Raw genomic sequence first — 23,734 nt, 5'->3', positions numbered from 1 at the left:
CTTGTGGCCTCCTGGAGGCAACTAGCTGAGCAAAAAAAAGACAGCCTGGCGGCCGGCTGTTGCAGTGTTGCCCTCTCAGGCAACACTGAGTGACTGACTGAGCCTCACCGTCTTATATAAAGTTCAGACGGAACTTTGCACGTGTCATAGTGGAGCCCTCAGGATTCCAGAGCCAGCTTTCTGACATCATAATGGGGCCTCAGAGATAAAAGCCTGGGCCCAGGCAGTGTTGGTCAGTGCTGCTCAGCAGGCAGCACTGGACTGGACTGGATTACAGCTGATACAAGGTGTGAAGGAACAAGGGGTGGCTGTGGGCATGCACTTGCTGCCGCTGCCAGTGTTTATCTGCATGGCAGCAGGGCATTTGGGCGTTGCCAGGAAGGCGTTTTTATGTAGATTCCTCCTCTTTCAGCACTGCATTGTGGTGCAAGCAAAAGAAGCAAATCCTGTCTGGCTTCCTCTCCGGCCTTTATTCACCTCCCGTGTAGCTGTGAGTGTGTGAGCCTGCAGGGCCCCATGGAATTGCCTAGAAGTAGGCTGAATCGCTGCAAGGGCTGAACAGCAGTATCGGGCAGGCTCGGGCAACGCGCGGCCCGTTCGGGTTATCGCTTCTCGGCCTTTTGGCTAAGATCAAGTGTAGTATCTGTTCTTATCAGTTTAATATCTGATACGTCCCCTATCTGGGGACCATATATTAAATGGATTTTTAGAACAGGGAGATGGAAATAGAGCTTGCTCTGTCCACTCCACGCATTGACCTGGTATTGCAGTATTTCCAGGACCGGTGCACCCTTTCCTTATGTGTTGACTAAAAGCAGATTCCAAAAGTGTTTTTTGTCTTTGCTATTGTTTCTGTCTTTCTGAAGGGATCTCCCCTTTTAATCCCATTATTTCAACACCTGTTGGACAATGCATGAGTGATAATGAGCTCATTGATTAAATGCAATTAATGAATAGATTGCCACCTCTTGTTGTGTGTCGTCTGTGTTTCTGTGTTTCCGGCATTTCACATTGGAACACCTCATTCACCTTCCTTGTCTTCTCTCCGCCCTCCCTTTTAGGTAAGTTAAAGAGCTGCACCTGAGCCAGCCACTGATTGATTGATTGATTGATTGATTGATTGATTGATTGATTGATTGATTGATGCAGCACTACAGTCAAATAGTGGAGTGGAGTAGGGGAACAGCAAACAGCCAATAAAGCAGCCCGCCCGCTCGCCTGCCCGCCACAATGGACCTACCTGTGTACACTAGATGGATGTGATGGAATGTACTGTCGTCCCTACATTTCAAGAAGAAGTAAGAATTGCAGTTGCAACAAAGCCTTGCTTGCCTACAAAGAGAGCAGCAATTTGGATTTGTTACTATGTTACCTAGAAGAATAACAAACTGTGCAAGGATGGAGGTTGTAGGAGCAAGGAGAAGTTGTCTGTAAAGTTGGTGGATGCCTATTTTCCATTTTGCAGTCCCTTGTCTCCCTCTTGTGGCCTCCTGGAGGCAACTAGCTGTGCAAAAAAAAGACAGCCTGGCGGCCGGCTGTTGCAGTGTTGCCCTCTCAGGCAACACTGAGTGACTGACTGAGCCTCACCGTCTTATATAAAGTTCAGACGGAACTTTGCACGTGTCATAGTGGAGCCCTCAGGATTCCAGAGCCAGCTTTCTGACATCATAATGGGGCCTCAGAGATAAAAGCCTGGGCCCAGGCAGTGTTGGTCAGTGCTGCTCAGCAGGCAGCACTGGACTGGACTGGATTACAGCTGATACAAGGTGTGAAGGAACAAGGGGTGGCTGTGGGCATGCACTTGCTGCCGCTGCCAGTGTTTATCTGCATGGCAGCAGGGCATTTGGGCGTTGCCAGGAAGGCGTTTTTATGTAGATTCCTCCTCTTTCAGCACTGCATTGTGGTGCAAGCAAAAGAAGCAAATCCTGTCTGGCTTCCTCTCCGGCCTTTATTCACCTCCCGTGTAGCTGTGAGTGTGTGAGCCTGCAGGGCCCCATGGAATTGCCTAGAAGTAGGCTGAATCGCTGCAAGGGCTGAACAGCAGTATCGGGCAGGCTCGGGCAACGCGCGGCCCGTTCGGGTTATCGCTTCTCGGCCTTTTGGCTAAGATCAAGTGTAGTATCTGTTCTTATCAGTTTAATATCTGATACGTCCCCTATCTGGGGACCATATATTAAATGGATTTTTAGAACAGGGAGATGGAAATAGAGCTTGCTCTGTCCACTCCACGCATTGACCTGGTATTGCAGTATTTCCAGGACCGGTGCACCCTTTCCTTATGTGTTGACTAAAAGCAGATTCCAAAAGTGTTTTTTGTCTTTGCTATTGTTTCTGTCTTTCTGAAGGGATCTCCCCTTTTAATCCCATTATTTCAACACCTGTTGGACAATGCATGAGTGATAATGAGCTCATTGATTAAATGCAATTAATGAATAGATTGCCACCTCTTGTTGTGTGTCGTCTGTGTTTCTGTGTTTCCGGCATTTCACATTGGAACACCTCATTCACCTTCCTTGTCTTCTCTCCGCCCTCCCTTTTAGGTAAGTTAAAGAGCTGCACCTGAGCCAGCCACTGATTGATTGATTGATTGATTGATTGATTGATTGATTGATGCAGCACAACAGTCAAATAGTGGAGTGGAGTAGGGGAACAGCAAACAGCCAATAAAGCAGCCCGCCCGCTCGCCTGCCCGCCACAATGGACCTACCTGTGTACACTAGATGGATGTGATGGAATGTACTGTCGTCCCTACATTTCAAGAAGAAGTAAGAATTGCAGTTGCAACAAAGCCTTGCTTGCCTACAAAGAGAGCAGCAATTTGGATTTGTTACTATGTTACCTAGAAGAATAACAAACTGTGCAAGGATGGAGGTTGTAGGAGCAAGGAGAAGTTGTCTGTAAAGTTGGTGGATGCCTATTTTCCATTTTGCAGTCCCTTGTCTCCCTCTTGTGGCCTCCTGGAGGCAACTAGCTGAGCAAAAAAAAGACAGCCTGGCGGCCGGCTGTTGCAGTGTTGCCCTCTCAGGCAACACTGAGTGACTGACTGAGCCTCACCGTCTTATATAAAGTTCAGACGGAACTTTGCACGTGTCATAGTGGAGCCCTCAGGATTCCAGAGCCAGCTTTCTGACATCATAATGGGGCCTCAGAGATAAAAGCCTGGGCCCAGGCAGTGTTGGTCAGTGCTGCTCAGCAGGCAGCACTGGACTGGACTGGATTACAGCTGATACAAGGTGTGAAGGAACAAGGGGTGGCTGTGGGCATGCACTTGCTGCCGCTGCCAGTGTTTATCTGCATGGCAGCAGGGCATTTGGGCGTTGCCAGGAAGGCGTTTTTATGTAGATTCCTCCTCTTTCAGCACTGCATTGTGGTGCAAGCAAAAGAAGCAAATCCTGTCTGGCTTCCTCTCCGGCCTTTATTCACCTCCCGTGTAGCTGTGAGTGTGTGAGCCTGCAGGGCCCCATGGAATTGCCTAGAAGTAGGCTGAATCGCTGCAAGGGCTGAACAGCAGTATCGGGCAGGCTCGGGCAACGCGCGGCCCGTTCGGGTTATCGCTTCTCGGCCTTTTGGCTAAGATCAAGTGTAGTATCTGTTCTTATCAGTTTAATATCTGATACGTCCCCTATCTGGGGACCATATATTAAATGGATTTTTAGAACAGGGAGATGGAAATAGAGCTTGCTCTGTCCACTCCACGCATTGACCTGGTATTGCAGTATTTCCAGGACCGGTGCACCCTTTCCTTATGTGTTGACTAAAAGCAGATTCCAAAAGTGTTTTTTGTCTTTGCTATTGTTTCTGTCTTTCTGAAGGGATCTCCCCTTTTAATCCCATTATTTCAACACCTGTTGGACAATGCATGAGTGATAATGAGCTCATTGATTAAATGCAATTAATGAATAGATTGCCACCTCTTGTTGTGTGTCGTCTGTGTTTCTGTGTTTCCGGCATTTCACATTGGAACACCTCATTCACCTTCCTTGTCTTCTCTCCGCCCTCCCTTTTAGGTAAGTTAAAGAGCTGCACCTGAGCCAGCCACTGATTGATTGATTGATTGATTGATTGATTGATTGATTGATTGATTGATTGATTGATTGATTGATTGATGCAGCACTACAGTCAAATAGTGGAGTGGAGTAGGGGAACAGCAAACAGCCAATAAAGCAGCCCGCCCGCTCGCCTGCCCGCCACAATGGACCTACCTGTGTACACTAGATGGATGTGATGGAATGTACTGTCGTCCCTACATTTCAAGAAGAAGTAAGAATTGCAGTTGCAACAAAGCCTTGCTTGCCTACAAAGAGAGCAGCAATTTGGATTTGTTACTATGTTACCTAGAAGAATAACAAACTGTGCAAGGATGGAGGTTGTAGGAGCAAGGAGAAGTTGTCTGTAAAGTTGGTGGATGCCTATTTTCCATTTTGCAGTCCCTTGTCTCCCTCTTGTGGCCTCCTGGAGGCAACTAGCTGTGCAAAAAAAAGACAGCCTGGCGGCCGGCTGTTGCAGTGTTGCCCTCTCAGGCAACACTGAGTGACTGACTGAGCCTCACCGTCTTATATAAAGTTCAGACGGAACTTTGCACGTGTCATAGTGGAGCCCTCAGGATTCCAGAGCCAGCTTTCTGACATCATAATGGGGCCTCAGAGATAAAAGCCTGGGCCCAGGCAGTGTTGGTCAGTGCTGCTCAGCAGGCAGCACTGGACTGGACTGGATTACAGCTGATACAAGGTGTGAAGGAACAAGGGGTGGCTGTGGGCATGCACTTGCTGCCGCTGCCAGTGTTTATCTGCATGGCAGCAGGGCATTTGGGCGTTGCCAGGAAGGCGTTTTTATGTAGATTCCTCCTCTTTCAGCACTGCATTGTGGTGCAAGCAAAAGAAGCAAATCCTGTCTGGCTTCCTCTCCGGCCTTTATTCACCTCCCGTGTAGCTGTGAGTGTGTGAGCCTGCAGGGCCCCATGGAATTGCCTAGAAGTAGGCTGAATCGCTGCAAGGGCTGAACAGCAGTATCGGGCAGGCTCGGGCAACGCGCGGCCCGTTCGGGTTATCGCTTCTCGGCCTTTTGGCTAAGATCAAGTGTAGTATCTGTTCTTATCAGTTTAATATCTGATACGTCCCCTATCTGGGGACCATATATTAAATGGATTTTTAGAACAGGGAGATGGAAATAGAGCTTGCTCTGTCCACTCCACGCATTGACCTGGTATTGCAGTATTTCCAGGACCGGTGCACCCTTTCCTTATGTGTTGACTAAAAGCAGATTCCAAAAGTGTTTTTTGTCTTTGCTATTGTTTCTGTCTTTCTGAAGGGATCTCCCCTTTTAATCCCATTATTTCAACACCTGTTGGACAATGCATGAGTGATAATGAGCTCATTGATTAAATGCAATTAATGAATAGATTGCCACCTCTTGTTGTGTGTCGTCTGTGTTTCTGTGTTTCCGGCATTTCACATTGGAACACCTCATTCACCTTCCTTGTCTTCTCTCCGCCCTCCCTTTTAGGTAAGTTAAAGAGCTGCACCTGAGCCAGCCACTGATTGATTGATTGATTGATTGATTGATTGATTGATTGATTGATTGATTGATTGATTGATTGATTGATTGATTGATGCAGCACAACAGTCAAATAGTGGAGTGGAGTAGGGGAACAGCAAACAGCCAATAAAGCAGCCCGCCCGCTCGCCTGCCCGCCACAATGGACCTACCTGTGTACACTAGATGGATGTGATGGAATGTACTGTCGTCCCTACATTTCAAGAAGAAGTAAGAATTGCAGTTGCAACAAAGCCTTGCTTGCCTACAAAGAGAGCAGCAATTTGGATTTGTTACTATGTTACCTAGAAGAATAACAAACTGTGCAAGGATGGAGGTTGTAGGAGCAAGGAGAAGTTGTCTGTAAAGTTGGTGGATGCCTATTTTCCATTTTGCAGTCCCTTGTCTCCCTCTTGTGGCCTCCTGGAGGCAACTAGCTGTGCAAAAAAAAGACAGCCTGGCGGCCGGCTGTTGCAGTGTTGCCCTCTCAGGCAACACTGAGTGACTGACTGAGCCTCACCGTCTTATATAAAGTTCAGACGGAACTTTGCACGTGTCATAGTGGAGCCCTCAGGATTCCAGAGCCAGCTTTCTGACATCATAATGGGGCCTCAGAGATAAAAGCCTGGGCCCAGGCAGTGTTGGTCAGTGCTGCTCAGCAGGCAGCACTGGACTGGACTGGATTACAGCTGATACAAGGTGTGAAGGAACAAGGGGTGGCTGTGGGCATGCACTTGCTGCCGCTGCCAGTGTTTATCTGCATGGCAGCAGGGCATTTGGGCGTTGCCAGGAAGGCGTTTTTATGTAGATTCCTCCTCTTTCAGCACTGCATTGTGGTGCAAGCAAAAGAAGCAAATCCTGTCTGGCTTCCTCTCCGGCCTTTATTCACCTCCCGTGTAGCTGTGAGTGTGTGAGCCTGCAGGGCCCCATGGAATTGCCTAGAAGTAGGCTGAATCGCTGCAAGGGCTGAACAGCAGTATCGGGCAGGCTCGGGCAACGCGCGGCCCGTTCGGGTTATCGCTTCTCGGCCTTTTGGCTAAGATCAAGTGTAGTATCTGTTCTTATCAGTTTAATATCTGATACGTCCCCTATCTGGGGACCATATATTAAATGGATTTTTAGAACAGGGAGATGGAAATAGAGCTTGCTCTGTCCACTCCACGCATTGACCTGGTATTGCAGTATTTCCAGGACCGGTGCACCCTTTCCTTATGTGTTGACTAAAAGCAGATTCCAAAAGTGTTTTTTGTCTTTGCTATTGTTTCTGTCTTTCTGAAGGGATCTCCCCTTTTAATCCCATTATTTCAACACCTGTTGGACAATGCATGAGTGATAATGAGCTCATTGATTAAATGCAATTAATGAATAGATTGCCACCTCTTGTTGTGTGTCGTCTGTGTTTCTGTGTTTCCGGCATTTCACATTGGAACACCTCATTCACCTTCCTTGTCTTCTCTCCGCCCTCCCTTTTAGGTAAGTTAAAGAGCTGCACCTGAGCCAGCCACTGATTGATTGATTGATTGATTGATTGATTGATTGATTGATTGATTGATGCAGCACAACAGTCAAATAGTGGAGTGGAGTAGGGGAACAGCAAACAGCCAATAAAGCAGCCCGCCCGCTCGCCTGCCCGCCACAATGGACCTACCTGTGTACACTAGATGGATGTGATGGAATGTACTGTCGTCCCTACATTTCAAGAAGAAGTAAGAATTGCAGTTGCAACAAAGCCTTGCTTGCCTACAAAGAGAGCAGCAATTTGGATTTGTTACTATGTTACCTAGAAGAATAACAAACTGTGCAAGGATGGAGGTTGTAGGAGCAAGGAGAAGTTGTCTGTAAAGTTGGTGGATGCCTATTTTCCATTTTGCAGTCCCTTGTCTCCCTCTTGTGGCCTCCTGGAGGCAACTAGCTGTGCAAAAAAAAGACAGCCTGGCGGCCGGCTGTTGCAGTGTTGCCCTCTCAGGCAACACTGAGTGACTGACTGAGCCTCACCGTCTTATATAAAGTTCAGACGGAACTTTGCACGTGTCATAGTGGAGCCCTCAGGATTCCAGAGCCAGCTTTCTGACATCATAATGGGGCCTCAGAGATAAAAGCCTGGGCCCAGGCAGTGTTGGTCAGTGCTGCTCAGCAGGCAGCACTGGACAGGACTGGATTACAGCTGATACAAGGTGTGAAGGAACAAGGGGTGGCTGTGGGCATGCACTTGCTGCCGCTGCCAGTGTTTATCTGCATGGCAGCAGGGCATTTGGGCGTTGCCAGGAAGGCGTTTTTATGTAGATTCCTCCTCTTTCAGCACTGCATTGTGGTGCAAGCAAAAGAAGCAAATCCTGTCTGGCTTCCTCTCCGGCCTTTATTCACCTCCCGTGTAGCTGTGAGTGTGTGAGCCTGCAGGGCCCCATGGAATTGCCTAGAAGTAGGCTGAATCGCTGCAAGGGCTGAACAGCAGTATCGGGCAGGCTCGGGCAACGCGCGGCCCGTTCGGGTTATCGCTTCTCGGCCTTTTGGCTAAGATCAAGTGTAGTATCTGTTCTTATCAGTTTAATATCTGATACGTCCCCTATCTGGGGACCATATATTAAATGGATTTTTAGAACAGGGAGATGGAAATAGAGCTTGCTCTGTCCACTCCACGCATTGACCTGGTATTGCAGTATTTCCAGGACCGGTGCACCCTTTCCTTATGTGTTGACTAAAAGCAGATTCCAAAAGTGTTTTTTGTCTTTGCTATTGTTTCTGTCTTTCTGAAGGGATCTCCCCTTTTAATCCCATTATTTCAACACCTGTTGGACAATGCATGAGTGATAATGAGCTCATTGATTAAATGCAATTAATGAATAGATTGCCACCTCTTGTTGTGTGTCGTCTGTGTTTCTGTGTTTCCGGCATTTCACATTGGAACACCTCATTCACCTTCCTTGTCTTCTCTCCGCCCTCCCTTTTAGGTAAGTTAAAGAGCTGCACCTGAGCCAGCCACTGATTGATTGATTGATTGATTGATTGATTGATTGATTGATTGATTGATTGATTGATTGATTGATGCAGCACAACAGTCAAATAGTGGAGTGGAGTAGGGGAACAGCAAACAGCCAATAAAGCAGCCCGCCCGCTCGCCTGCCCGCCACAATGGACCTACCTGTGTACACTAGATGGATGTGATGGAATGTACTGTCGTCCCTACATTTCAAGAAGAAGTAAGAATTGCAGTTGCAACAAAGCCTTGCTTGCCTACAAAGAGAGCAGCAATTTGGATTTGTTACTATGTTACCTAGAAGAATAACAAACTGTGCAAGGATGGAGGTTGTAGGAGCAAGGAGAAGTTGTCTGTAAAGTTGGTGGATGCCTATTTTCCATTTTGCAGTCCCTTGTCTCCCTCTTGTGGCCTCCTGGAGGCAACTAGCTGTGCAAAAAAAAGACAGCCTGGCGGCCGGCTGTTGCAGTGTTGCCCTCTCAGGCAACACTGAGTGACTGACTGAGCCTCACCGTCTTATATAAAGTTCAGACGGAACTTTGCACGTGTCATAGTGGAGCCCTCAGGATTCCAGAGCCAGCTTTCTGACATCATAATGGGGCCTCAGAGATAAAAGCCTGGGCCCAGGCAGTGTTGGTCAGTGCTGCTCAGCAGGCAGCACTGGACTGGACTGGATTACAGCTGATACAAGGTGTGAAGGAACAAGGGGTGGCTGTGGGCATGCACTTGCTGCCGCTGCCAGTGTTTATCTGCATGGCAGCAGGGCATTTGGGCGTTGCCAGGAAGGCGTTTTTATGTAGATTCCTTCTCTTTCAGCACTGCATTGTGGTGCAAGCAAAAGAAGCAAATCCTGTCTGGCTTCCTCTCCGGCCTTTATTCACCTCCCGTGTAGCTGTGAGTGTGTGAGCCTGCAGGGCCCCATGGAATTGCCTAGAAGTAGGCTGAATCGCTGCAAGGGCTGAACAGCAGTATCGGGCAGGCTCGGGCAACGCGCGGCCCGTTCGGGTTATCGCTTCTCGGCCTTTTGGCTAAGATCAAGTGTAGTATCTGTTCTTATCAGTTTAATATCTGATACGTCCCCTATCTGGGGACCATATATTAAATGGATTTTTAGAACAGGGAGATGGAAATAGAGCTTGCTCTGTCCACTCCACGCATTGACCTGGTATTGCAGTATTTCCAGGACCGGTGCACCCTTTCCTTATGTGTTGACTAAAAGCAGATTCCAAAAGTGTTTTTTGTCTTTGCTATTGTTTCTGTCTTTCTGAAGGGATCTCCCCTTTTAATCCCATTATTTCAACACCTGTTGGACAATGCATGAGTGATAATGAGCTCATTGATTAAATGCAATTAATGAATAGATTGCCACCTCTTGTTGTGTGTCGTCTGTGTTTCTGTGTTTCCGGCATTTCACATTGGAACACCTCATTCACCTTCCTTGTCTTCTCTCCGCCCTCCCTTTTAGGTAAGTTAAAGAGCTGCACCTGAGCCAGCCACTGATTGATTGATTGATTGATTGATTGATTGATTGATTGATTGATTGATTGATTGATGCAGCACAACAGTCAAATAGTGGAGTGGAGTAGGGGAACAGCAAACAGCCAATAAAGCAGCCCGCCCGCTCGCCTGCCCGCCACAATGAACCTACCTGTGTATTCAAGAAGAAGTAAGAATTGCAGTTGCAACAAAGCCTTGCTTGCCTACAAAGAGAGCAGCAATTTGGATTTGTTACTATGTTACCTAGAAGAATAACAAACTGTGCAAGGATGGAGGTTGTAGGAGCAAGGAGAAGTTGTCTGTAAAGTTGGTGGATGCCTATTTTCCATTTTGCAGTCCCTTGTCTCCCTCTTGTGGCCTCCTGGAGGCAACTAGCTGTGCAAAAAAAAGACAGCCTGGCGGACGGCTGTTGCAGTGTTGCCCTCTCAGGCAACACTGAGTGACTGACTGAGCCTCACCGTCTTATATAAAGTTCAGACGGAACTTTGCACGTGTCATAGTGGAGCCCTCAGGATTCCAGAGCCAGCTTTCTGACATCATAATGGGGCCTCAGAGATAAAAGCCTGGGCCCAGGCAGTGTTGGTCAGTGCTGCTCAGCAGGCAGCACTGGACTGGACTGGATTACAGCTGATACAAGGTGTGAAGGAACAAGGGGTGGCTGTGGGCATGCACTTGCTGCCGCTGCCAGTGTTTATCTGCATGGCAGCAGGGCATTTGGGCGTTGCCAGGAAGGCGTTTTTATGTAGATTCCTCCTCTTTCAGCACTGCATTGTGGTGCAAGCAAAAGAAGCAAATCCTGTCTGGCTTCCTCTCCGGCCTTTATTCACCTCCCGTGTAGCTGTGAGTGTGTGAGCCTGCAGGGCCCCATGGAATTGCCTAGAAGTAGGCTGAATCGCTGCAAGGGCTGAACAGCAGTATCGGGCAGGCTCGGGCAACGCGCGGCCCGTTCGGGTTATCGCTTCTCGGCCTTTTGGCTAAGATCAAGTGTAGTATCTGTTCTTATCAGTTTAATATCTGATACGTCCCCTATCTGGGGACCATATATTAAATGGATTTTTAGAACAGGGAGATGGAAATAGAGCTTGCTCTGTCCACTCCACGCATTGACCTGGTATTGCAGTATTTCCAGGACCGGTGCACCCTTTCCTTATGTGTTGACTAAAAGCAGATTCCAAAAGTGTTTTTTGTCTTTGCTATTGTTTCTGTCTTTCTGAAGGGATCTCCCCTTTTAATCCCATTATTTCAACACCTGTTGGACAATGCATGAGTGATAATGAGCTCATTGATTAAATGCAATTAATGAATAGATTGCCACCTCTTGTTGTGTGTCGTCTGTGTTTCTGTGTTTCCGGCATTTCACATTGGAACACCTCATTCACCTTCCTTGTCTTCTCTCCGCCCTCCCTTTTAGGTAAGTTAAAGAGCTGCACCTGAGCCAGCCACTGATTGATTGATTGATTGATTGATTGATTGATTGATTGATTGATTGATTGATTGATTGATGCAGCACAACAGTCAAATAGTGGAGTGGAGTAGGGGAACAGCAAACAGCCAATAAAGCAGCCCGCCCGCTCGCCTGCCCGCCACAATGGACCTACCTGTGTACACTAGATGGATGTGATGGAATGTACTGTCGTCCCTACATTTCAAGAAGAAGTAAGAATTGCAGTTGCAACAAAGCCTTGCTTGCCTACAAAGAGAGCAGCAATTTGGATTTGTTACTATTGTGATCGCAATTTGAGGTCACGTTACGCCTTGATCTCCATGCAGGTTCAAATCAGGTGGGGGGGGGCGAGCTGCTCGGAGAAGTAACAGATACACTGAGACGTTTCTCAAGGCAAAATACTTCTGACTTTATTTAACCATAGTGGTCGCTTTTATAGCATCACAACAAAAACATTCCATAACATATGAGTCATCTGTATATTCAATAAAACCCATTGGTGGAACACAAGGTATTCCCTTTTATGCTTAGGGGGGTTGGTCAAGTGATTGACCGCCATCTGTTCGCAATTTCAAGAGACAGCAGAGCAGCTGCAAACTATTTCCTCTCTTACCCTTTCTAAAATACCCATTCTATTGTAACACATGTTCTCCTCTATAACATTTCACTCCTTGGGGCCCCAGATACATTATACATATATTTATTCCATAACAATCCCTCCTTTTGTGATTTTACCAACACCTAAATTCCAATGCTACTTCTATCTCCTGATAGCAAGGCTTCGATCCATTTCTTCACTTGATTCACACAGGTATGTAGGTGGGGTAATCTCACAACACTCTTTCATCATAATGTATAGGCCTCTGTTTGAATGCTTCCCTTATTTTGCAAAATGTATAACAATTGAAACATGTAAGCAATATAAACAATATTATGAAACATATCAAGGGTTGGAATAACACGTGCAGTATCTTAGTGGCAGTGGGGGAAAATCCTGTAAATATGTCATACCAGTGATGGGCACTAGCATCTTTTATTGCTGACGATAAATTTATTACTTCCTTAGCTGCTATTGTAGCCAATATTTTCACTTTACTTAGAGTTACATTATGGGCTGCTATCAATTTCTTTACGTCTTTAGACTTTTGTAACACTTGTTTTAACTCTTCCAGTGGCAAACTAGAATTTCCATAGGGCAAAGGCTCAGGTACCCATACAGTGGACATTATTTCTTCTAAAGTAGGCAGGAACACTATAGTTTGGTTCCCCCAAGTCAAATGCGTCACATTGTATAGACATCCTGAAAATGGTCCTATGAGATTAAACTGGCTAAGGGTCTGCTTGTTGTTAGTTATTAAACATACATGCTGTGGACCTACTTCAATATAAACCTGTAGGTTATCTTCTGGGATTATAGTGAGTGTGCATACATTATCCTGGTGCTGCATTAGACAGGGTTCTCATATCCCTGACTGCTGATTACATACATATCCTTGCTCTGTTAATTGGCATAAATCTATATTCCTTGTCTTATTTTGAGAATCTATGTGTGTTCCTTTCATTTCTGGCATCCAATATTGTCCTAATAATGTCACCGGATCAATCATTACCATTGGCATAACAATAAATTTGCATAATAGAGTAGGATTTTTCACATTGAATGCTATTAGTCTTCCTGCGCACCATTTAGGTGTACACTCAGTATACTCAGGCTGTAACAATAACCACGTATCATTTCTCTCTCCTATGGGCAGAATGTCTGTCCATTGCCTAACATGACTACTAAACAATTTATTCTTAAAATTATTCATCTGTTCTTGTTGCCACATCGTTTTAAGCGTACATACTGTCCAATTTACAAAAGTTGATACATTCTGTAATGTTCTATATTCGGTTAGCATACTTTCATTAAAAACATTTAGAAACAGTTCATCTATAGCTAACCCTTTCTGTTGTATGGCAAAGGTAGTAGGTAACCATGAGGCACCTATCCTTAATGCAGTAGATGTGTCGTCTCCCACTGAGTTTAATTTGTTCATAACTGTTTCTACCTGTATACCATTCAATACTCCTAATCCCGTTCCTGCCCCTCCTAATAGCGGGTCATACCATTCTCTTTTTTGTCTATGACAGCTGGGGGATTCAGGGAAGGAAATATTGAAGTGTACATTCTTTTTCTGCTGTTGGGTTACAGCGCTCTTACAAGTGTGTGGGATTCTTTCCAGACTTTGTACTGTTATATGTGGCTTAAAACTATCTCTTAAAATTGTTATCAAGAATACAAAATATCTTCTATTTCTTATTTGGCTATTATTCATACATAATATCATCCCATCAGTTTCTTTTATTACAATCGTAGAGTTGAGCCTCTCCTTGTTGCATCTTTCATAAATCTTATTTATCATTTCATTTCTATTTTTACTGGTTGTATATTTCTATAGATACTGTAAATCTGGTTCATAACAACAAAACAACAGCCGTCTCTTCTTGTATGCTAATGTTGGCTGTTTTGTCTATGTGAAGGTACACAGTCCCTCCATGTGGTCCTTTTCTCCAAGTCCCTTCGGTTGTAGTCACATTTGTAGTATAACACGGGTCATTGGCCTTACAGGTGTAGTTACCCTGCTTTCTATCCACTGTGGCATTCGCCCACACTGTCCTGAAATGTTCCAGTGATTCTGTACTGATTACGTGTACAGGAGTAGCAGTTCTGCCTTTTTGTATAAGAGCACACGCAACAACCGCCGCAACAACCGCAAAGATCTTCATTCTTCTGGCTGAAGAACCTTTTTACAATGACTGGCGTGAATCCAGCTTGCCTTTCCTTCGAGCTTCACTGAGGTGCTTGTAACGAGTAGGACTTGAAAAGGACCATCAAATCTTGGGTCTAGACTTTTCCTCACGTGTCTTTTAACAACGACCCAATCTGCTGGTTCTAGCTTATACGTCAACTGAATCAGGACCTGGAATGGAAGCAAAGACTTGTGCATGCACCTTAGTCACTTGTTTGTTCAGCGTTTATACATAATCTGTTAGTCTACCATACTGCATTTGGAGCACCTGTGGAAAATAACATCCTAATCTGGGAGCCGACCCAAATAAGATCTCATATGGGCTGAGACCTGTTCTTTTTGTGGGCGTGTATCTTACTGAGAACAAGGCTAATGGTAGACACTCGGTCCATGGTTTCCCGGTTTCTACCATTACTTTTTGGATTTTCAATTTGAGAGTCCCATTTAGTCTCTCAACCTTCCCACTACTTTGTGGATGGTATGGTGTATATAGGGCTTGACTTATGCCTAGAGCTGACAAAACATAGTTCATGATTTCACCCGTAAAATGAGTTCCTCTGTCGCTCTCGATCACCTCTGGAACTCCATATCTGCACACCACCTCGTTGATCAGTTTCTTTGCTGTGGCTACGGCTGTAGCTTTGGTTACTGGAAAAGCTTCTGGCCATCCTGAAAAGAGATCAATACAAACAAGCACATACTCATAGGTACCGACTTTTGGTAATTGAATATAGTCTATCTGCAGTCTCTGGAACGGATATATAGGTCTGGGTGTGTGCTTCTGTGGTACTTTTACAGTTCTTCCAATATTATGTGTTGCACAGATCATACATCCTTGTGTAAAACTGCTGGCCATCACACTAAACCCTGGAGCATACCAGGTTTTGTTAACCAAGTCCATCATTGCCGTTTTTGACTGGTGTGTCTCTCCATGTGTTATCTGGGCCATCATTGGGAACATTGTCTTAGGCAGGCACAGTTTATTCTGGCACTGCCAGAGGCCATCTTTTCGTAGCGTTGCTCCTTGGGCCGTCCACTTGTCTTTTTCTTCTTTTGTTGCTTGTCCTTGAAGTTTTTGCAGTAGTTCCGGGCTTACAGCTGGTCTTGTTTCCTCTGGATCGTTTATCTGACATACGGCTGCTAACACGGGTAGCTTCTGTGCTGCTTGCTTTGCTGCTTCGTCCGCCAGGGCATTTCCCCTTTTGTCTCTGGTGAACTCACCTTAGTGTGAGCTTTTAATTTTTACTACTGCTACTTCTGTGGGTAACATCAGGGTCTCCATCAAGTATTTTACAAAGTCTGCATTTTTTACAGGTGTACCTGCAGGGGTCAAAAACTGTCTTGCCCTCCATATGGGGCCATAATCGTGTGCAATCCCAAAAGCATATCGAGAGTCAGTGTATATATTTGCTGTCTTTCCTTCTGCATGTTGGCATGCTGCTGCCAGGGCCTTAAGCTCCGCTTCTTGTGCTGAGCGGGACGCTGGTAAGGAGGCTGCTTCTAGGACTACATCTTCGGTGGTTACTGCATATCCTGTAAGAAAAGATCCTTCTACACAATACCTTGAACCATCCACAAAGAGTCTGGGTTTTGGAGTGGGGTATCTTTTACATGTGCGAACCCCACTGTTTCCTGGGCCATAAGGGCCATACAATCATGTTCATCAGTTTCAGGCAAAAATTGTGACCATACTTTACCTACGTCTTCTCCCCCTTGCTCCAAAGGCAGTAAGGTAGCTGCGTTCAATGTAGTACAGCTATGGAGTGTGACCTGCTCAGGGAGAAGGAGTGCACAGGTTAATCTCAAATGTCTTGCAGTTGACAAATGCTTAGGTTGTACTTGAGTTAGAATAGCAGTAATATACAAGTTTTGTTTTGCCTTCTCCCTCATCTAAATCCATAAAAACTCGTGTGAGTGACGTCACATCACCTCCTGTGTAACTTTGCTGGAGGGGGATGGTCTCTTACACATAAACCACAATTGTACCTGATCAGTTCCTTCACCCTTCCCCCCTTTGTGGACTCTGCGAGAGTAATGTAGCAGAGTTCAAAACTACATCTCAACATAACACTAGTTTAACCCCTTGTAATGTACAACAGCCTGAAACAAAAATGACTTTTTCCTGACAAACATTTGATCTTTACAATGACATAATTCATGTGTGAAATAAAAAATAAAACAATTGTAGTTAGTTATTCAATAAAACAGAAAATATTATCTCTGATAACATTAATTACTGCAAACCAATAAACAGTATAACGGTGGGGGCACATACATTTTCAAAACCCCCGTGTCTCACAGTATCTGTAGTTTAATACGTCTGAATTATCAAAACACATGAAATCTGATCACATCATAACACATAATTATCGTAACTTTTATAACCAACAGCGCTTGCGCAAAAGAGAGGAAATGTATTTCGGTTTGTAGACATTACTGATATATATATATCTCAGCAGTGCATATTGAGATCCCTTTGTCTCATCAGCCCTGCAGACTGCACCCAGTCAGCCCCCCTCCTCCTCCTCCCAAACACAGCACACTTTAGGGGGGAGGGAGGGGGGTCACACACTCAAAGCTTCTCACAACTTCTCACAACTTAACACTTTCAATGCCGGCAAAACAACATACGTATCTGCAATCATTTATCACACCATTGTATAGAAATTATCTACGTTAATGTTTATCCGTACAATCTGTCGGCCACCATCTCTATATTATGATGACGTGTTGTTTCATCAGTGAACTAAAACTGGAACTTCTGTAAATAGAAAAGACACTACAAATGACAAAATTAACAAGGTGATTATTTCATACTGATTTGGATGGGCCGGGCGTGGCCACATCAGGGGCAGGGGGGGGGCAGCCTCTCCCATTGGAAACAGTGTACGCAGGGGGTTTCCCACCAACAATGAGGACACACTCAACATGAGGTACGGACGCCATTACCGGGCGTCGGCTGGTCCTGTTTTCTAATACATACAATATGACACAAAGTCATACAAAATATCTATATCAGCATTTAATGTTGTGTCCATTCATTTCAAGAATAAGATTACATTTCTTATCTCACCAGCAGCTGTTCTCCACCTCCCCCTTCTCTTATCACACTAGTTGATTCTAAATTATACCATATGGGAATTTACTATAAGGTCATTTGCAACATTAAAACAGCTACTACTTCTATCACTTCCTTTGCTTTAAACTTTACTTTATAAAATATGAATTTCCTCTGACAACCTCCTCGTACTACTTCTTCTGACACTTTTCTCCATGCTTCTGCTTTCCCCTGTAACTTTTTATCTTTCAACCATCCACGTTTTGTGTCACAACATTCATTCCATTTTTCTGCGTCTAACCGTCCATGGGATTCTAGACCACATGCTTTCATTAATTTTTTTTTTTTATTTTTTTTATTTTTTTTAATTTATTTATTTGTTCCCTGCGTTGCCTTTTTACCTTCTCTTTCTGCTACTACCTGTTTGGCGGTTTGTCCTTTGGGGTGCTCATCTCGTACTCTTGTTACAGATTCTAGCTACTGACAGATGAATTCCATTCTCATCTATTTTAGACAGTTTCTAATTTCCGTACTTACTCTTATTACAGATTCTAGCTGACAGACGAATTCCATTCTCATCTGTTTTAGACAGTTTCTAGTCTCCGTACTTAATAGGGACACCAGTTCCCCATTGTCTAGTTATAAGTGGTCGCCTATAGGCAGACCCTAAGTTATGTAGGGGGTAGTTTTCCTGATAGGTGAATTTCTGGATTTACGATCCCCTAGTAAGCTTACACCCTTTTAACAGGTGCTTGCTCACCCATATGCCATACCTCAAACTCTCGTTTGCCGTGACTGTTTCCCATAGCCCTGCTATGATGGAGGGGACTCTTACCCTTCTCTCTCAGTTTTTATCTTCACTAACAAACACTATGGCTATTGGCTGTTAGGGAAAGTCCCACACTACCTTTCTCACCTATTTTATACAGTTACTTATCCCCTCAAAACCCTTTTAAACCTTCTTCTACTCTGGCCAGAGAATTAAATTCCTTTTATAACTAGCTTACTTTCTTCTTATTCACTTTAAACACCACTCAAGGAGATATCCTCCACACCATAACAGTAATATGACAAATATTCCTGATCCAAATAATAAGGAAAACGTAAAATCAAGCTGTTCATTTGACATGCCGGATTATCGGATTGCAGAAAATTCTGGAATTTTGAGCTGAAAATCAGTGCATGATAATCCCCGCAAGTACCTCAATGCTGTACACACATTTTCGGTATTTTGCCAGATTATCAGATTGCACAAAATTTTCGATTTTCGGGCTAAAATTTAGCCTATCATAATCCCCGTAGTCACCTGAAGCATGTACACATGTTTCTGGTAATTTGCCGGATTATCGGAAGTTTTTTCCAAAAACAATTTCCTTATTCTAAAATGCATTTGTGACACAAAACTGGGTTTCTACAACATTCATACAAATACTGCCATGGAGATCAGGCACTTTATCCTGAGGGTAGGATTACATATAGACTTGACCAGATTTTTACACTAAAAATACCCTCATGTGGCCCCTCTATCCCTCAGGAGTACTACCGGGAAGGTGACCTACCAGACAGGAAGGTGCAGAGCAGAGTTTGTAAGAATTAAGTCTACTTACCTTGCTGCAGCAGTGGTCTGCACGTTCCTTCGTCCGGGTGGTCGCCATTCAAGTCCCGGGAGATCCCCTAGGTGGGGTGCCGTCCTTCTGGTCAAGTCCCTGTTCGGGCGCCAATTTCTGTGATCGCAATTTGAGTCACGTTACGCCTTGATCTCCATGCAGGTTCAAATCAGGTGGGGGGGGGGCGAGCTGCTCGGAGAAGTAACAGATACACTGAGACGTTTCTCAAGGCAAAATACTTCTGACTTTATTTAACCATAGTGGTCGCTTTTATAGCATCACAACAAAAACATTCCATAACATATGAGTCATCTGTATATTCAATAAAACCCATTGGTGGAACACAAGGTATTCCCTTTTATGCTTAGGGGGGTTGGTCAAGTGATTGACCGCCATCTGTTCGCAATTTCAAGAGACAGCAGAGCAGCTGCAAACTATTTCCTCTCTTACCCTTTCTAAAATACCCATTCTATTGTAACACATGTTCTCCTCTATAACATTTCACTCCTTGGGGCCCCAGATACATTATACATATATTTATTCCATAACACTATGTTACCTAGAAGAATAACAAACTGTGCAAGGATGGAGGTTGTAGGAGCAAGGAGAAGTTGTCTGTAAAGTTGGTGGATGCCTATTTTCCATTTTGCAGTCCCTTGTCTCCCTCTTGTGGCCTCCTGGAGGCAACTAGCTGTGCAAAAAAAAAGACAGCCTGGCGGCCGGCTGTTGCAGTGTTGCCCTCTCAGGCAACACTGAGTGACTGACTGAGCCTCACCGTCTTATATAAAGTTCAGACGGAACTTTGCACGTGTCATAGTGGAGCCCTCAGGATTCCAGAGCCAGCTTTCTGACATCATAATGGGGCCTCAGAGATAAAAGCCTGGGCCCAGGCAGTGTTGGTCAGTGCTGCTCAGCAGGCAGCACTGGACTGGACTGGATTACAGCTGATACAAGGTGTGAAGGAACAAGGGGTGGCTGTGGGCATGCACTTGCTGCCGCTGCCAGTGTTTATCTGCATGGCAGCAGGGCATTTGGGCGTTGCCAGGAAGGCGTTTTTATGTAGATTCCTCCTCTTTCAGCACTGCATTGTGGTGCAAGCAAAAGAAGCAAATCCTGTCTGGCTTCCTCTCCGGCCTTTATTCACCTCCCGTGTAGCTGTGAGTGTGTGAGCCTGCAGGGCCCCATGGAATTGCCTAGAAGTAGGCTGAATCGCTGCAAGGGCTGAACAGCAGTATCGGGCAGGCTCGGGCAACGCGCGGCCCGTTCGGGTTATCGCTTCTCGGCCTTTTGGCTAAGATCAAGTGTAGTATCTGTTCTTATCAGTTTAATATCTGATACGTCCCCTATCTGGGGACCATATATTAAATGGATTTTTAGAACAGGGAGATGGAAATAGAGCTTGCTCTGTCCACTCCACGCATTGACCTGGTATTGCAGTATTTCCAGGACCGGTGCACCCTTTCCTTATGTGTTGACTAAAAGCAGATTCCAAAAGTGTTTTTTGTCTTTGCTATTGTTTCTGTCTTTCTGAAGGGATCTCCCCTTTTAATCCCATTATTTCAACACCTGTTGGACAATGCATGAGTGATAATGAGCTCATTGATTAAATGCAATTAATGAATAGATTGCCACCTCTTGTTGTGTGTCGTCTGTGTTTCTGTGTTTCCGGCATTTCACATTGGAACACCTCATTCACCTTCCTTGTCTTCTCTCCGCCCTCCCTTTTAGGTAAGTTAAAGAGCTGCACCTGAGCCAGCCACTGATTGATTGATTGATTGATTGATTGATTGATTGATTGATTGATTGATGCAGCACAACAGTCAAATAGTGGAGTGGAGTAGGGGAACAGCAAACAGCCAATAAAGCAGCCCGCCCGCTCGCCTGCCCGCCACAATGGACCTACCTGTGTACACTAGATGGATGTGATGGAATGTACTGTCGTCCCTACATTTCAAGAAGAAGTAAGAATTGCAGTTGCAACAAAGCCTTGCTTGCCTACAAAGAGAGCAGCAATTTGGATTTGTTACTATGTTACCTAGAAGAATAACAAACTGTGCAAGGATGGAGGTTGTAGGAGCAAGGAGAAGTTGTCTGTAAAGTTGGTGGATGCCTATTTTCCATTTTGCAGTCCCTTGTCTCCCTCTTGTGGCCTCCTGGAGGCAACTAGCTGTGCAAAAAAAAGACAGCCTGGCGGCCGGCTGTTGCAGTGTTGCCCTCTCAGGCAACACTGAGTGACTGACTGAGCCTCACCGTCTTATATAAAGTTCAGACGGAACTTTGCACGTGTCATAGTGGAGCCCTCAGGATTCCAGAGCCAGCTTTCTGACATCATAATGGGGCCTCAGAGATAAAAGCCTGGGCCCAGGCAGTGTTGGTCAGTGCTGCTCAGCAGGCAGCACTGGACTGGACTGGATTACAGCTGATACAAGGTGTGAAGGAACAAGGGGTGGCTGTGGGCATGCACTTGCTGCCGCTGCCAGTGTTTATCTGCATGGCAGCAGGGCATTTGGGCGTTGCCAGGAAGGCGTTTTTATGTAGATTCCTCCTCTTTCAGCACTGCATTGTGGTGCAAGCAAAAGAAGCAAATCCTGTCTGGCTTCCTCTCCGGCCTTTATTCACCTCCCGTGTAGCTGTGAGTGTGTGAGCCTGCAGGGCCCCATGGAATTGCCTAGAAGTAGGCTGAATCGTTGCAAGGGCTGAACAGCAGTATCGGGCAGGCTCGGGCAACGCGCGGCCCGTTCGGGTTATCGCTTCTCGGCCTTTTGGCTAAGATCAAGTGTAGTATCTGTTCTTATCAGTTTAATATCTGATACGTCCCCTATCTGGGGACCATATATTAAATGGATTTTTAGAACAGGGAGATGGAAATAGAGCTTGCTCTGTCCACTCCACGCATTGACCTGGTATTGCAGTATTTCCAGGACCGGTGCACCCTTTCCTTATGTGTTGACTAAAAGCAGATTCCAAAAGTGTTTTTTGTCTTTGCTATTGTTTCTGTCTTTCTGAAGGGATCTCCCCTTTTAATCCCATTATTTCAACACCTGTTGGACAATGCATGAGTGATAATGAGCTCATTGATTAAATGCAATTAATGAATAGATTGCCACCTCTTGTTGTGTGTCGTCTGTGTTTCTGTGTTTCCGGCATTTCACATTGGAACACCTCATTCACCTTCCTTGTCTTCTCTCCGCCCTCCCTTTTAGGTAAGTTAAAGAGCTGCACCTGAGCCAGCCACTGATTGATTGATTGATTGATTGATTGATTGATTGATTGATTGATTGATTGATTGATTGATGCAGCACAACAGTCAAATAGTGGAGTGGAGTAGGGGAACAGCAAACAGCCAATAAAGCAGCCCGCCCGCTCGCCTGCCCGCCACAATGGACCTACCTGTGTACACTAGATGGATGTGATGGAATGTACTGTTGTCCCTACATTTCAAGAAGAAGTAAGAATTGCAGTTGCAACAAAGCCTTGCTTGCCTACAAAGAGAGCAGCAATTTGGATTTGTTACTATGTTACCTAGAAGAATAACAAACTGTGCAAGGATGGAGGTTGTAGGAGCAAGGAGAAGTTGTCTGTAAAGTTGGTGGATGCCTATTTTCCATTTTGCAGTCCCTTGTCTCCCTCTTGTGGCCTCCTGGAGGCAACTAGCTGTGCAAAAAAAAGACAGCCTGGCGGCCGGCTGTTGCAGTGTTGCCCTCTCAGGCAACACTGAGTGACTGACTGAGCCTCACCGTCTTATATAAAGTTCAGACGGAACTTTGCACGTGTCATAGTGGAGCCCTCAGGATTCCAGAGCCAGCTTTCTGACATCATAATGGGGCCTCAGAGATAAAAGCCTGGGCCCAGGCAGTGTTGGTCAGTGCTGCTCAGCAGGCAGCACTGGACTGGACTGGATTACAGCTGATACAAGGTGTGAAGGAACAAGGGGTGGCTGTGGGCATGCACTTGCTGCCGCTGCCAGTGTTTATCTGCATGGCAGCAGGGCATTTGGGCGTTGCCAGGAAGGCGTTTTTATGTAGATTCCTCCTCTTTCAGCACTGCATTGTGGTGCAAGCAAAAGAAGCAAATCCTGTCTGGCTTCCTCTCCGGCCTTTATTCACCTCCCGTGTAGCTGTGAGTGTGTGAGCCTGCAGGGCCCCATGGAATTGCCTAGAAGTAGGCTGAATCGCTGCAAGGGCTGAACAGCAGTATCGGGCAGGCTCGGGCAACGCGCGGCCCGTTCGGGTTATCGCTTCTCGGCCTTTTGGCTAAGATCAAGTGTAGTATCTGTTCTTATCAGTTTAATATCTGATACGTCCCCTATCTGGGGACCATATATTAAATGGATTTTTAGAACAGGGAGATGGAAATAGAGCTTGCTCTGTCCACTCCACGCATTGACCTGGTATTGCAGTATTTCCAGGACCGGTGCACCCTTTCCTTATGTGTTGACTAAAAGCAGATTCCAAAAGTGTTTTTTGTCTTTGCTATTGTTTCTGTCTTTCTGAAGGGATCTCCCCTTTTAATCCCATTATTTCAACACCTGTTGGACAATGCATGAGTGATAATGAGCTCATTGATTAAATGCAATTAATGAATAGATTGCCACCTCTTGTTGTGTGTCGTCTGTGTTTCTGTGTTTCCGGCATTTCACATTGGAACACCTCATTCACCTTCCTTGTCTTCTCTCCGCCCTCCCTTTTAGGTAAGTTAAAGAGCTGCACCTGAGCCAGCCACTTGATTGATTGATTGATTGATTGATTGATTGATTGATTGATTGATTGATTGATTGATGCAGCACAACAGTCAAATAGTGGAGTGGAGTAGGGGAACAGCAAACAGCCA

General features: G+C 45.4%; 11 non-coding genes across 11 annotated transcripts; all 11 read left to right on the top strand.

The window, feature by feature from the left end:
• Positions 1 to 604: 604 nt before the first annotated feature.
• Positions 605 to 795, top strand: LOC142694612 (U2 spliceosomal RNA). The gene has a single exon (XR_012862806.1). It is a non-coding gene; the product is annotated as a U2 spliceosomal RNA (small nuclear RNA).
• A 1,288-nt stretch (positions 796 to 2,083) lies between these two features.
• LOC142694611 (U2 spliceosomal RNA) lies at positions 2,084 to 2,274 on the top strand. The gene has a single exon (XR_012862805.1). It is a non-coding gene; the product is annotated as a U2 spliceosomal RNA (small nuclear RNA).
• A 1,276-nt stretch (positions 2,275 to 3,550) lies between these two features.
• Positions 3,551 to 3,741, top strand: LOC142694610 (U2 spliceosomal RNA). The gene has a single exon (XR_012862804.1). It is a non-coding gene; the product is annotated as a U2 spliceosomal RNA (small nuclear RNA).
• Positions 3,742 to 5,045: 1,304 nt separating this feature from the next.
• LOC142694609 (U2 spliceosomal RNA) lies at positions 5,046 to 5,236 on the top strand. Its single transcript, XR_012862803.1, has one exon. It is a non-coding gene; the product is annotated as a U2 spliceosomal RNA (small nuclear RNA).
• A 1,312-nt stretch (positions 5,237 to 6,548) lies between these two features.
• LOC142694608 (U2 spliceosomal RNA) lies at positions 6,549 to 6,739 on the top strand. Its single transcript, XR_012862802.1, has one exon. It is a non-coding gene; the product is annotated as a U2 spliceosomal RNA (small nuclear RNA).
• Positions 6,740 to 8,023: 1,284 nt separating this feature from the next.
• LOC142694606 (U2 spliceosomal RNA) lies at positions 8,024 to 8,214 on the top strand. The gene has a single exon (XR_012862801.1). It is a non-coding gene; the product is annotated as a U2 spliceosomal RNA (small nuclear RNA).
• A 1,300-nt stretch (positions 8,215 to 9,514) lies between these two features.
• On the top strand, positions 9,515 to 9,705 carry LOC142694605 (U2 spliceosomal RNA). Its single transcript, XR_012862800.1, has one exon. It is a non-coding gene; the product is annotated as a U2 spliceosomal RNA (small nuclear RNA).
• A 1,252-nt stretch (positions 9,706 to 10,957) lies between these two features.
• Positions 10,958 to 11,148, top strand: LOC142694604 (U2 spliceosomal RNA). Its single transcript, XR_012862799.1, has one exon. It is a non-coding gene; the product is annotated as a U2 spliceosomal RNA (small nuclear RNA).
• A 9,027-nt stretch (positions 11,149 to 20,175) lies between these two features.
• On the top strand, positions 20,176 to 20,366 carry LOC142694603 (U2 spliceosomal RNA). The gene has a single exon (XR_012862798.1). It is a non-coding gene; the product is annotated as a U2 spliceosomal RNA (small nuclear RNA).
• Positions 20,367 to 21,650: 1,284 nt separating this feature from the next.
• LOC142694601 (U2 spliceosomal RNA) lies at positions 21,651 to 21,841 on the top strand. Its single transcript, XR_012862796.1, has one exon. It is a non-coding gene; the product is annotated as a U2 spliceosomal RNA (small nuclear RNA).
• Positions 21,842 to 23,137: 1,296 nt separating this feature from the next.
• LOC142694600 (U2 spliceosomal RNA) lies at positions 23,138 to 23,328 on the top strand. Its single transcript, XR_012862795.1, has one exon. It is a non-coding gene; the product is annotated as a U2 spliceosomal RNA (small nuclear RNA).
• The last annotated feature ends 406 nt before the right edge of the window (positions 23,329 to 23,734 follow it).

This window comes from Rhinoderma darwinii (genome assembly GCF_050947455.1).
Source record: "Rhinoderma darwinii isolate aRhiDar2 chromosome 5 unlocalized genomic scaffold, aRhiDar2.hap1 SUPER_5_unloc_46, whole genome shotgun sequence".
In the NCBI taxonomy this organism is placed as follows: domain Eukaryota; kingdom Metazoa; phylum Chordata; class Amphibia; order Anura; family Rhinodermatidae; genus Rhinoderma; species Rhinoderma darwinii.
Note: the sequence above shows the minus strand (reverse complement) of the source record. Positions and strands in the feature narration are given on the sequence as shown.